The following is a 12,628-nucleotide window of genomic DNA, read 5'->3' on the forward strand; positions in this document are numbered from 1 at the left end:
CCATTTTGGGGTTTTCTTTTCAAAGACATTTTAGTAGTAGTTTGTCATTTCTTCCTCCAGTTCGCTTTTCAGATGAGGAAACAGAGGCAAACAAAACTTAAATGACTCGCTCAGGGTCATACATCTAGTAAAGTATCCAGGCTTAGCACTATCCACTGAACCACTTTGCTGCCACTTATTCAACAAGTTATTCTGTCAGAAAATGTTTTTTGCATGTGTGATTGGTTTGGGAAGGACATGGGGCATGATGGAGAAGGAAGGAATGCAATTGTATTTTATAATTTATGGAAATCTACAGATCTGAAGGGCAGTGGAGAACATTTGGATATCAAAGGAGAAAGAACAGAAACAGAAATTAATATCATTGTGAGAGTACTTTGCAAACTGCCTAACTAGAAGAAGGAATGAATGAGGAATTTCTGTTTCAAATAACAAACTACACAAAGGCAAACTATAATCGTGAATTGTTGACTTCTGCTGAAGATCTTTTTGCTAAAACCAGAATATAAAATAAATTCTTAATTTGCTTTCCTGACAATTTAGTATTTCAGAGGATAAGTGAAAGTATTAGGGGTGTAGGTTCAAATCTGACCTCAGACATTGCCTAGCTGTGTGGCACTGGGCAAGTAACTTAACCCCCATTGCCTAGCCTTTACCACTCTTCTGCCTTGGAACCAGTACACAGTATTGACCCCAAGATGGAAGGTAAGGGTTTAAAACAATTTTTTTAAGTATTAGGGGAACTTCTATTCTGGATCTCATTCTGATTAATAAAGAGAAACTAGTTAGTGATTTGGAAATGACAGGAACTTTGGAAGAAAGAGATCTTGCTATATAATGTTCATGAGAGAGAAGAAATGGAACATCAAAAATTTCCTGATATATACTCTGGACTTTAGCAGATTGGATTTCAGGAAGAAATGATAATTTTGGTGCTGTTTCATGAGATTCTCAAGGACATGTTGGTTTGAGAGAATCTAAAGGTGCAATAGCAGACAGATCCTATGAGAAAGAAATGAAGGAGGTATATAAAGAAACCACCATGCCTATGTGAAGAGCTTTTTTTTTTTTTATTGTATTCAGATTTTAAAAGGGCATAAACAAAAGAGAGAAATGAGGACTATAAATGAGAATGATTACAAAGGAGTGGCACAGACCTATAACTATAGTATTTGGAACAATCAAGAGCAGTCAGGTTTGTAAAAAATACTATGTATAATGACAAAGGTTCTTTTCTGAGCCGTGTTGGGAAAGAATAAAGAAGAATTAAGATCATTGCTTGGGGAGGTATGGGATGATGCTAACATGACAAAGAAAGCTGCATTACTTAATTCCAATTTTTGCTTCTGTTTCCTCCATCAAGGAAAATTATCTTCTGGCTGAGAATAACAGGACAAGGTAGTTAAGCCAGAATTGAAAACTAAGAAAAGGAGAAGTTAATTTAAAAAGCATCTAATTCTCCTAAAATCCCTTCAAGTTACCTGACTTGGACACATTATATCACAGGGCACTGAAAAAATTTAATCATACAAACTGATGAATCATTCTTGATCTTTGAGAAATCATGGGCAACAGAAGTGTTGAAAAATTAGAAATAGCCAACTCATACTAGATACCACAATAGGCTCTAAATGGATATATGAGCCAGATCTTTTAAAATTCAAAGATATTTTATTTTCCCAATTACATTTAATAACAATTTACAACAAAAATTTTCTGAAATTATGAGATCCAAAATGTCTCCCTTCTCTCCCCACTCTCAAAGATGATCATTGTAGTGAGAGAATATTCACATAAAACCAAAACCCCAAAATAAAACTGTAAATGAGCTAATGTGAAAGATAGTGTGCTTTATCTGCACCTGATTCCAATAGTTACAACTCAGATTTTTTTAAAAAGTCATCATAAACAAATTAGAATAACAGGGAAGGAGATAACTTTTTATAACTATGAAGAAGAGGAAAAGTCTCAACCAAATAGAAGTTTGAGAACTCTAAGGGGACAAAATGAATAATTTTGACTATATAAAATTGAAAAGTTTTTGCCCACCAAAAGCATTGCAAATGAGAATAATAAAGGGAAAAAAAACGGGGAAAATCTTAACTGCAAATTTTTCTGGTAAAGGTCTGATATTTAAGATATACAGAGAAGAAATACATTTACAAAAAGAAGAAAAAAAACATTCACCCAAAGATAGTTAAAGGATATGAGCAAATAGTTCTCAAAAGAAAAAATTAAAACTATCAATAACTATATGAAGAAATCACTAATAATACATCCAGAGTATGCTTCCCAAGAGTTCCAATAGCAATGTATGAATTAAATATTTAGGGGAAATCCTGGGGAGACTTACCACATTAAGTTGATTGCCATAGAGTCGCTTGTTTTAATTTGTTAGTGAGGCAGGCAAGATTCTTGACATGTGGAAGTCAAGAGATGTGACATGTGAGGGTTGGAGTGAAATCCTGGCCAATAAGAAAATCTTAGGGGAAGGTTTTAGACTAAGCTTTAAAAAGCCAGCATGTGAAGGGTATGTCTCTGCCATTTTTTCTTGTGGAAGAAACTCTCTCCAGTGAGCTGTCTCATTGTTATCTAATCTTAAATCTCTAAGAAACTGAGGCTTGGCAATGGGTAAAGGAATTCTGAGAATAAAGGCTGAGGTGATAAGATTGGAGACCTTCTAGGTCCATGATGGCAAACCTATGGCACATGTGGGAAAGATGACATGCAGGGACCTCTCTGTGGGCACGCAGAATTAGTTACTAGACAGGCAGAACAACTAATATTTTTAAAGAAAAAGAAAAGAAAAAGAAAAAAGAAGAGGAAAAAATTAGCACAACCAATCAATACATTGAAAAAGTAAAAACATGTATAATGTTCCATACCTATGGATTTCTCATTTCCACAAAGGGGTGGATCAGTGGTGTCTTCTCATATTTCTTTATTCAAATCCTGTTTGAAAAAGTAACTTTGAAACATTCACTCTTGATTTTTGTGGGTGTGGTTGTTACTTATATTTACATTGTTATAGTCATAGCAGGGGTCGCAATGTATGGCTCTCGAGCCATATCTGGCTCCACCTCCCTACCAGCCAGTCTTGGCAGAGCCCCAGGATGTGCCCTAGGGGGCCCTTCAGCCCCTGCCCCATATTCCAGCGCTGCCTCCATCCTCCTCCTTCCGCAGGCGTTTATGGCTCTCATGGCCAAAAAGGTTGCCGACCATTGGTCATAGGATTGTTTTTTGGTTCTGCTCAGTTCACCCTGCATTAGTTCATGTAGATCTTACCATGCTTATTGGTATCCATCACATTCATCATTTCTTAAAGCACATGTCTATTACATTCATGTACCACAATTTGTTTAGTTATTCCTCAATATATATGCCTCTTGGATCTAATATATTTATGTACATGTATATATATTCCTCAATACATATTCTACTTCAGTTCTAATTCTTTGCTATCACAAAAAGTGCTACAATAAATATTTTGAATTTTATTTAAATTTTTTGAATCAATATTCATTAATGATATTGGTTTATTGATTTTCTTCTGTTTTTTATCCTTCCCCAGTTTAGGTAGTGAGCCCATATTTGTCTCATAAAAGGATTGGTGCTTTCTTTCTCTAGTTTTGAGAATAATTTGTCAAGTATGGGTACTAATTTTTCTTTAAAAGTTTGATAGGGGGCAGCTGGGTGACTCAGTGGATTGAGAACCAGGCCTAGCGACAGGAAGTCCTGGGTTCAAATCTGGCCTCAGACACTTTCTAGCTGTGTGATCCTGGGCAAGTCACTTAACCCTCATTACCTAGCCCTTACCTCTCTTCTGCCTTAGAACCCTTACACAGTACTGATTCTAAGACAGAAGGTAATAGTTTTTAAAAATAAATAAATAAAAATTTGATTCATCTGTGAATCCAGTAGGACAAGGAGTTGGTTTTTTTTTCTCCTTTGTTATTCCTTTATATCCAGATCTACTTCCTTTTCTGATTATCAGTTTATTTAAGATTTCTATCAAGGCTTCTAATAGTCTTAGTATTGTATATTTTAAAGATTGTAAAGATTCCTCTATTTCTTTTGTGTTCTTAGTTATGTTAGCATATAACTGAGCATAATAGATTCTGGTTATTCTTTTTATTTCTTCTAGTTTTGTTGTGATTTCACCTTGTGCATCTGCTATTTTATTCATTTATTTTTCTATTCTCTACTTTTTTAATCAGGTAAGCTAAGGGTTTATCATTTTATTAGTCTTTCCAAAGAGCCAACGTTTGGGTTTATTTATCATTTCTATGGCTTTTTTTGTTTTTCTATTTATTCATTTCTCCTCTAATTTTTAATATCTCTTCTTTTGTGCTAATTTTAGACTTGCTTATTGGTTGGAATTTTAATTTTTAAAATTCATATTCAGTCCATTGATCCTCTCATTTTCTATTTTTTAAAAATGTATATATTTTATCAGTAAGGAAAAGATATTAACATCTGTTTTGCCAATGTGCTCTAAGGACTATTGGATATTCCCACTGAACTTGCAGCTAAACTCTTCCATGTTTGTTGTCTCCCTTATTAGAAATGAGTTCTGCGAGAGCAGAGATTATCTTATTTTTCTGTTTGTATCTCTAGCACTTAGTACCTTAAAAGCATTTAATAAATGCTTCTTCATTCACGCACAAAAAGGACATTTTATAAAGGATGAGATAAATATGAAATAAATTCAAAAATAGTTTTATTTCTTTATTAGTGTATAATTAAATAATGCAATAGTTATTGCTATTAATTATATAACCATCATTATAATAACTATTTAAGTCATTTTGACATACTATTATGCTTACATCATTATATTTAACACAGACTATATTAATATTTTAGGCAGAATGTTATTTATCAAAAAATTTCTGTATATTCTGAGGGACAGGATAGACTCGTACATAAAAACTGTTTATCAGTTCTTAATTATTGTTTAGCTGATCAATATATGTAGCCAAATAGTGAATTTCCTTTTTTTTTTTTTTGGTTTCTTTTGTTTTTTTTCAGGATACATTTTTAATGAATGATGCACAAAAGGAGAATCAAATAATAGGCCATGACATTCAGGAAACACAGCATTTCAGCAGGAGTCAAAAATGAATTGTCTCTGACTTCAATTAAGCCAAAAGTTTTCAATATAAGTCCATTCCTCTTTCTTTATGTGGTTCTGCTCAATGGATAGAATGATACTTTAATTTCCTATTCATGTTTGGACATTTTGTTCCTTTTTTTTTCTTTTTAATGAGTTCGAGCAACAGCCAGAAGGTCCTTCTGGCCAGATGATAGGATTCAAGAAAGGGAATAATGTAAAATAAGACTGGAACAGTAAGTTGGAACCAAATTAGGAAAGGCTTTAAATGCTAGAGTTTATATCTGATCCTAGAGACAATAAGGAGGGCAGCTAGGTGGCGCAGTGGATAGAGTACTGGACCTATAATCAGGGAGAGTCATCTTCTTGAGTTCAGATTGGGCCAAGACAACAGCTGTGTGACCTTGAGCAAGTCACTTAACCCTGGTTGTCTTAGTTTCTTCAACTTTAAATTGAGCTGGAGAGGGAAATGGCAAACCAGCCTAGTATCTTTGTCAAGAAAATCCCAACTCTTCCTTTTGTGACACAGTTATGGTATTGATTTCAAAGCCAGGCAGACCAAAAACAGAGAAAGAAAACTACAGAACAATCTCCTTAATGAACATAGATGTAAAAATCTTAAATAGAATACTAGCAAGAAAATCCCAACTGGAATCACAAAGAATCAGACATGACTGAAATGTTTTAACAATAAAAACAAGAGAGTTCATTGAGGATGATGGTGTGATTGGTACTTTCAGAAAAAAAAAATCACTTTAGTAGGTATGTGGGGGTTGGAGTGGAACAGGGAGCTATTTGAAGCAGGGGAAGCAATTAGAAGGTGAAGTCATCGAGGAGCTGACCTGGGCAGCAGGCTTTGCTGGGATGAAGGGTACAGCCTCTATTTTTGCCATGGCATCTTTGCCACTGCCACTGTCAATGTCTGGCACAGTAAAGGAGGTTGTGCAGAAGTAGGAGGAGGAAGAGAAGGAGAGAGTGAAGAAATCATGGATGCATAGTAGGTTTGATTGTGTTAAAAACAACCCCCAGAATTGGTTATTGAGGGGAATCTAGAATGAGACTCTTCTTTCCATCCTCTCAGTTGCTGTTCACATAGTTCTTGGGTTCATGGCATGGGATGGTTTTCAAAGTAAGGGCCCTAGCCCCTAGGATGCTGTAACATAACCCTAAGGAATTAATAAGCAATTTAGTTAGAAGGTAGGAAAATGAGCTCTCTCCCAGTCTCCTGCAATAGGCTACTTTTCTCTAATAAAACCACAATTACCCTTTGCCTCATCTGGGGCATCCCACTTTGCCCCCTCCCACTGCCGTGCTACTCCCACCATCCCCGACCCCTGTGTCATGTGTTGGTCCATCAAGATATACCTCTGAGCATCCACAGTGCCTGCTTTACCCTCCCTACATACCCACCATTTGTTATCTGGCCTGGAATAAGAGCTCCTGGGGTGGGCTTTGTGCTTTGGGGTAGTGACTGGTAAAAACTCCTCCCCGATATTAAAAAAAAACAACAACTTATCTTCTATCTTAGAATCGATATTAAATATTGGTTTCAAGGCAGAAGAGTGGCAAGGATTAGGCAGAATGGGCGTTAAGTGACTTGCCCAAGGTCACACAGCTAGGAAATGTCTGAGGACAGATTTGAACCAGGATCTCCCATGGCTAGGCTTGGCACCAACATACCTAGCTGCCCCCTTTCCTGACAGTTTTTCTTTTTAGGTGGGACAGAATGAGATGCACAGCATGAGGCTTAGATAGGTTATAGTTTTTATTGCAGATCTTATTGCAGTAGCTTTCTTTCAAAACCCACCTTCTTCCAAACACCCCAGTGTTGAGTAGCAGCATCCTGCCAACTCATTCAAGTTTGCAACATTGTTTTTTTTTTCAGTTGTTTCTTTGATTTTACTCACCCAGCATATTCAGGCAGTTGTCAGATCATGGAATTTCTTTCTCCAAAGGATCTCTAAGACCCATCTCCTTTCTTCATTCTCACAGTCTCCCAAGACTACTGCAGTGTCCTCTTAACTGGCTCCCTGCCTCAAGTCTTTCCTTACTCCAATTCATCCTTTACACAAATGCAGGAGTGATTTTCCTAAAGCATATATCTGACTATGTCCCCTCTATCCTTCTTCTGTCCTCTACCCAATAAACTTGACAGATTCCTTATTGATTCTGGGATAAATATAAACTGATTGACATATGAAGCTCTTCCAGCTTCCCCTTCCAATCTTATTCTACATAATTCCCTCTTCTGCATTCCACCAAATGAACTTTCATGTGACTCCTCACATTTGTACCAAAACAGAACTTTAAAAAATCCAAACATGAAAAGGAAATTAAACTATGATTTTATAATTAGAAATGTATAGTGAGAAATGGCTGTATATTGAAAACTTTTTGCTGAGCTAAAATTAGAGGGTTTTTGCTGATTATTTATATAGGATGAATATCTATACTAAGAAATATGACTTCTTCTGGTAAGTTGTCAGGTTCACTGACTGTTCTGTCTTATTATTTAAGTATTACATTGTATATCTTTGAATAAAAAAGTATTTTTAAAAGAAATTAAGCTGCTTGGCTAGTTACATTGATAGAATGAATTGAATAATGAATTACTAAGAAACAATGATTATGTACAAGTCCACCCCATCTCCTAGACAGTGATGGCAAATCTTTCAGAAGGGTGGGTGATGTCCCCCAGTGTGCATGGAGAAGGTGAGGGGAGGAGCAACCTGGGCCCATGTCCCTCTGGCTTTCTAGTAATGAACTCTGGTCAATTTTGTGCTGGGGTGATGGCAGGTGTGCCCACAGAGAGGCCTCTGAGTGCCCCATCTGGCATGCATGCCATAAGTTTGCCACCACAGTTCTAGGATATACTCAGGGATTTTGCTAAGATAATGAAGAATGGTTAATCAATGCTATTATTAATAATAATATTTTTAGTGAGTGCCAAAAGGGTTTTTGTCCCATTAATAAGTAAAATAAATAAAAACTATTTTCATCTATTTCATACTTTAAAAATGAATATACATTTATTAGGATTAGAGGCTCATTTATTTATTTATTTTTTTAAGACTGGTAGGGGTGAGCAATCAAAAGAGTCTGGACACCATGACTTTAAACTGGAAGCTGTGATCTGGTCAGTAGCTGCCATCATCTCCTGGAGTTTGAAGTCTACCTGTAATTATTTTATAAGCCTTAAAGCCCTACGTAAATATCAGCCAGTGGAATGTGTTTTCTTTCTGTCAAAAATCGAAGTTCCCTATTGGACCTCCCACTAAGTTCCTGTTTCCTGAGGGGCTCCTCTAGTTCTGAGATCATTTGCACAGCTGATATGACAGGTCTTGAGCTTAATGAATGTTTATGACTTTTGGTCCACTTCTAGTGAGTTTTGATGACTCATTCTCAGTTGACCTCTTCCCTGGGGGAGTGACTTTTCAAAATCTTATCACTACAAGTTTCCCAGAGCGGGAAAAATACTATATTTGCATATGGTAATAATAACAAACAATTTCCAGCAACGATAAGGGAAGGACCATTCAGTGACAGTTATCCATCTGTTCCCTTGGGAAATCTCCACTCTGGGCAAACAGACCATTTGTCCCAATAGTAGCCCCAGCTCTCAGCTGTACACCAGAAACTGTACTACTTCGTTTATGGCATCTCCAGCAAGAGAACAGGAATTGTCAGGAATATAACAGTGGGTAGGGAAGTATTTCATGGGACTTCAAAGGAACAGAACAAACAAGAAGAAGCAGTTCCCTTTCTGTGATTCCTTATGTCTGATTCCTGATGCCCAAGCAAGATAGCTTATATCCAAGGATAATTTGTAGGCCTGATGATGCTTTACCCACATGAGAAAGATGATTTCCATGGGTAATATTTAATGCATAAGCATTTTTGGTGAAAATTTTCATCTTCATGATTTTACTGAGCACAAAAACCAAAATAAAACCTTTGGAATGTATATTATAACAACTGGTGTTATTGCTACAAGATTATCATTCTACTCTAAAGATGACAATTTATTTTAATTTATCTTAACATTTTTTAATTGATCTTTTTCACATCAGAGTTATTTCCTTTAAATCCTGCCTTCTTTCACTGGGCCATCCCTTGATAGAAAGAAAAACTACCAAGCAAAACTCACCAGTAAAGGAACATATTTGACATTGTACAATTGTTCTAGCCTTAGCACCCACTTTATTTTTTGTACTGAGAGAAGGGAAGATGTATTTCATCCTTTGAACTCCAGGACTACGATTAATTATAATTAATTAAAATATAATTAATAACGATTAATCACTGCAGTTAATCTGAGTTCAGCTCCTTTTTTTTGCATTGTTAGAATATTTACATTAGTGTAGTCAGTGTATATGTTGTTTTGCCTTTTCCCCCTGATATCACTCTATCCAAGTCTTTCCACATTCCTTTGAATTACTGATATTTTTTATTTCTAATGATGTATTGATATTCCATTACATTATAGATTCCCTTGTTAGTTGGGTCATTTTCTAACCAATAGGCACTCACTTATGAGGAACTGAAGCAAACAGGATTGAGTGACATGCCCAGGGTCAAATTTTAACTCAGGAAGATAAGTTCTGATTCCAAGGCCAGTGCTCCATCCACTGTGCCATACGCCATTGACCTCTTTGGAAAAGGGTCCTTGTAGTGGAATGACTGAATCAAAGGATAGGAACTATTTAATGACTTTTCTCAAATAATTAAAAATTGTTTCGCAGAATGGCTGGACCAGCTCTTATCTCCAAACCACAGCTCATTCCAGTATCTGCTACTTCAATCTTTTATTATTTTGCCAGTTTGATAGGTATGAAGTGAAACTTCAGAGTTTTAATTTGTATTTCTCATAGCATTTGTGATTTGAATTAGTATTTCAAGTAGTCCTTAATCATTTGCAATTGTTCTTTTGTAAGCTTTTTGACCACTTATCAGGGAATAGCTCAGTTGAAAAATTATCTTATTTTTATTGATACTCTGTTTTTACATTACTTCCCACAGACCCTCCAACATTGACTGTTCTCATCTTGTTTCATCTTAGCCAATTTGCATGGTGTCAACTAAAAACTCAGAACTACTTTAATTGCATTTCTTTACTATTACTGAATTGGAGGATAGTTTCATGTACTCGAATTCTTCCTTAGAAAATCATTTGTTCATATCCTTTGACCACTAATCTATCAGAGAATTTGCTTTAATTCCCTGTAAATTTTGGATATATGATTTTATTAGTATTATTTAATGGAAATATTTACCTGCTATGATTGCTATCCTAAATCTGTATTCCTTGATTTTATTCATACAAAATTATAAAAAATGTCATGATCAGGGCACAGCAGCAGTGGATTGAGAGCCAGACCTAGAGACGGGAGGTCCTGGGTTCAAATCTGACCTCAGACACTTCCTGGGTAAGTCACTTCACTCCCATTGCCTAGCCATTACCACTCTTCTGACTTAGAACCAATACATAGTATTGATTCTAAGGTGGAAGGTAAAGGGTTTTTAAAAAAATGTTATAATCACTTCTATTTCTTATTTTAACAATTCTTCCCAACTTGTAGTTGTGAAAGGTGTTTGATATCATTATCTTCAAACTTGTAAATGGTTTGCTATGTATTTATACATTTATATATTATATCCATTTTGAGTTATTTTAGTATAACACAAAATATTGATCTAAACCAATTCCTACGACATTGTTTTCTAGTTTCTCTTACCTGTTCTTACAAAAAAAAGTCCTCTCAGTCATTTATGTTCTTAGATTATTAAACATAGGACTACTGTTATGGTAGGCCTATGTCTTGTTCATATAGTGAGTACTCTGGCATCGCTTTCCCAACATCTTCCCCTCAAGGACCTAGGAGTACCCCTGAAGGGTTGTGGTGTCTTCACTGCTACTAAGCTCCCAGTATGGTGTGTTCCCTCTTCACAGCTGTTAGCTACCAGCTTTTCAGTTCCATTTAACCAGTGAACATACATTAGCTTTTATAAAGGGATGTTTTCTTTGATGTTATGACAAATACAAACACTTTTCTTCCCTAACACGTCTCTCCTAATATCTTCTTTGTCCCTGGGGAAAGTGGATTCAAGCTTAATCACTTTTTACATGGCATTGATCCTACCAAGTTCACACTGAAATGTAGTACTTCTGCTAGATTGAGTCTGTGTCTCAGCTACTGCTGTGCTGCATAAGAGAAACTTTGGCTTCTTAACTGGACCAATTGCCTACAAAACCTGGCATGGACTCAATTCCCAGCCCATTCAAAATTCACAAGGCCATAGTTTATAGAGGCGGCTAGTACAGTGGACATAACATTCTGGGCTTGGAGTCAGGAAGCCAAGTTCAAATCCAGCCTTAGACATTACAAGATGTGTGACCTGGGAAATTCGCTTAACTTGTTTGCCTCACTTTCCTCAACTGTAAAATAGGAATAAGAATACCTTTTTGTAAGGTTGTTGTGAGGACCAAATGAGATATTTGCTCATAGCAAAGGGTCCGGCACTATATAAATGCTTATTCCTTCCCTTTCCTTTCCTTCCAATCTCCTTTACCTAAAATGAAAGTAAAAAGCTGGGGCAAAGAATCAAGGATGGGCAGGCATGAGTCAGGCATGGATGAATATTTTTCCCATTGCAGCACGAGATTTTTCTTATAGCTTTCTTCTCTTACTAGAACATTAACAGTAGAAATAAGTCTGTGGAAGAGAAGAAGTTCTAATATTCTAGAAAGTGTTCAAGAGGTTCTAGCCTCTGGTCTTTTGAATGCACACCCAGTTCCAGTTATGTAGCCAATGAAAAAGGCTCCTTCTTATTCCATGGTTAACAGAAGGGAACTATTTACAGATCATCTGTGCATGTTCCAAATCTCTCCAGAGTATTTCTCTTACATGACATCACAATTCTCCTGGAGTTGGAGATTTTTCTAGCCTTTTCCACATCCAAAATTATATTGTACACATGCACATGCTTGCTGATGCCTTCACAGAAGGGCTGAGCTCACCGGACAATCCCATTAGACCTGCCTAGTTTGTTCTAAAGATCTACTTTTCTGCTTTTTAAACAGTATCAAATAGTCTTGATGATTAATGTTCTACAATATAGTTTGAAGTCTCATAATCCTATGAACCTTTCATTTTTTTTCCCTTATGATTTCCTTAAATTTCTAGTCCTTTTGCTCTTTCAAGTGAATTTTGTTAAAATTTTGTCTAGTGAAAGGGATAGTACCAAACCTGCAAATTAATTTAGATAGCATCACTGTTTTTATTAAACTGGCATAGCCCAAGCTTGTGCAATAAATCTCTCTCTGATTATTTGTCTTTCTTTCTGCAGTGAGTGGTTTGCAGTTTTATTTATATAAGCCTTTTGTATATGTTGGTAGGGTAACTCCCTGACATTTCATGCATTTTGCTGTTACTTTGACTATAGTTTTCACTATTGTTATTTCTCCTTTTGTGTAGAAATGCCAGTGGTTTTTGTGAATTTATTTTGTACTTTTTA

The sequence above is a fragment of the Gracilinanus agilis genome, chromosome 3 (assembly GCF_016433145.1).
Source record: "Gracilinanus agilis isolate LMUSP501 chromosome 3, AgileGrace, whole genome shotgun sequence".
Classification (NCBI taxonomy): Eukaryota; Metazoa; Chordata; class Mammalia; order Didelphimorphia; family Didelphidae; genus Gracilinanus; species Gracilinanus agilis.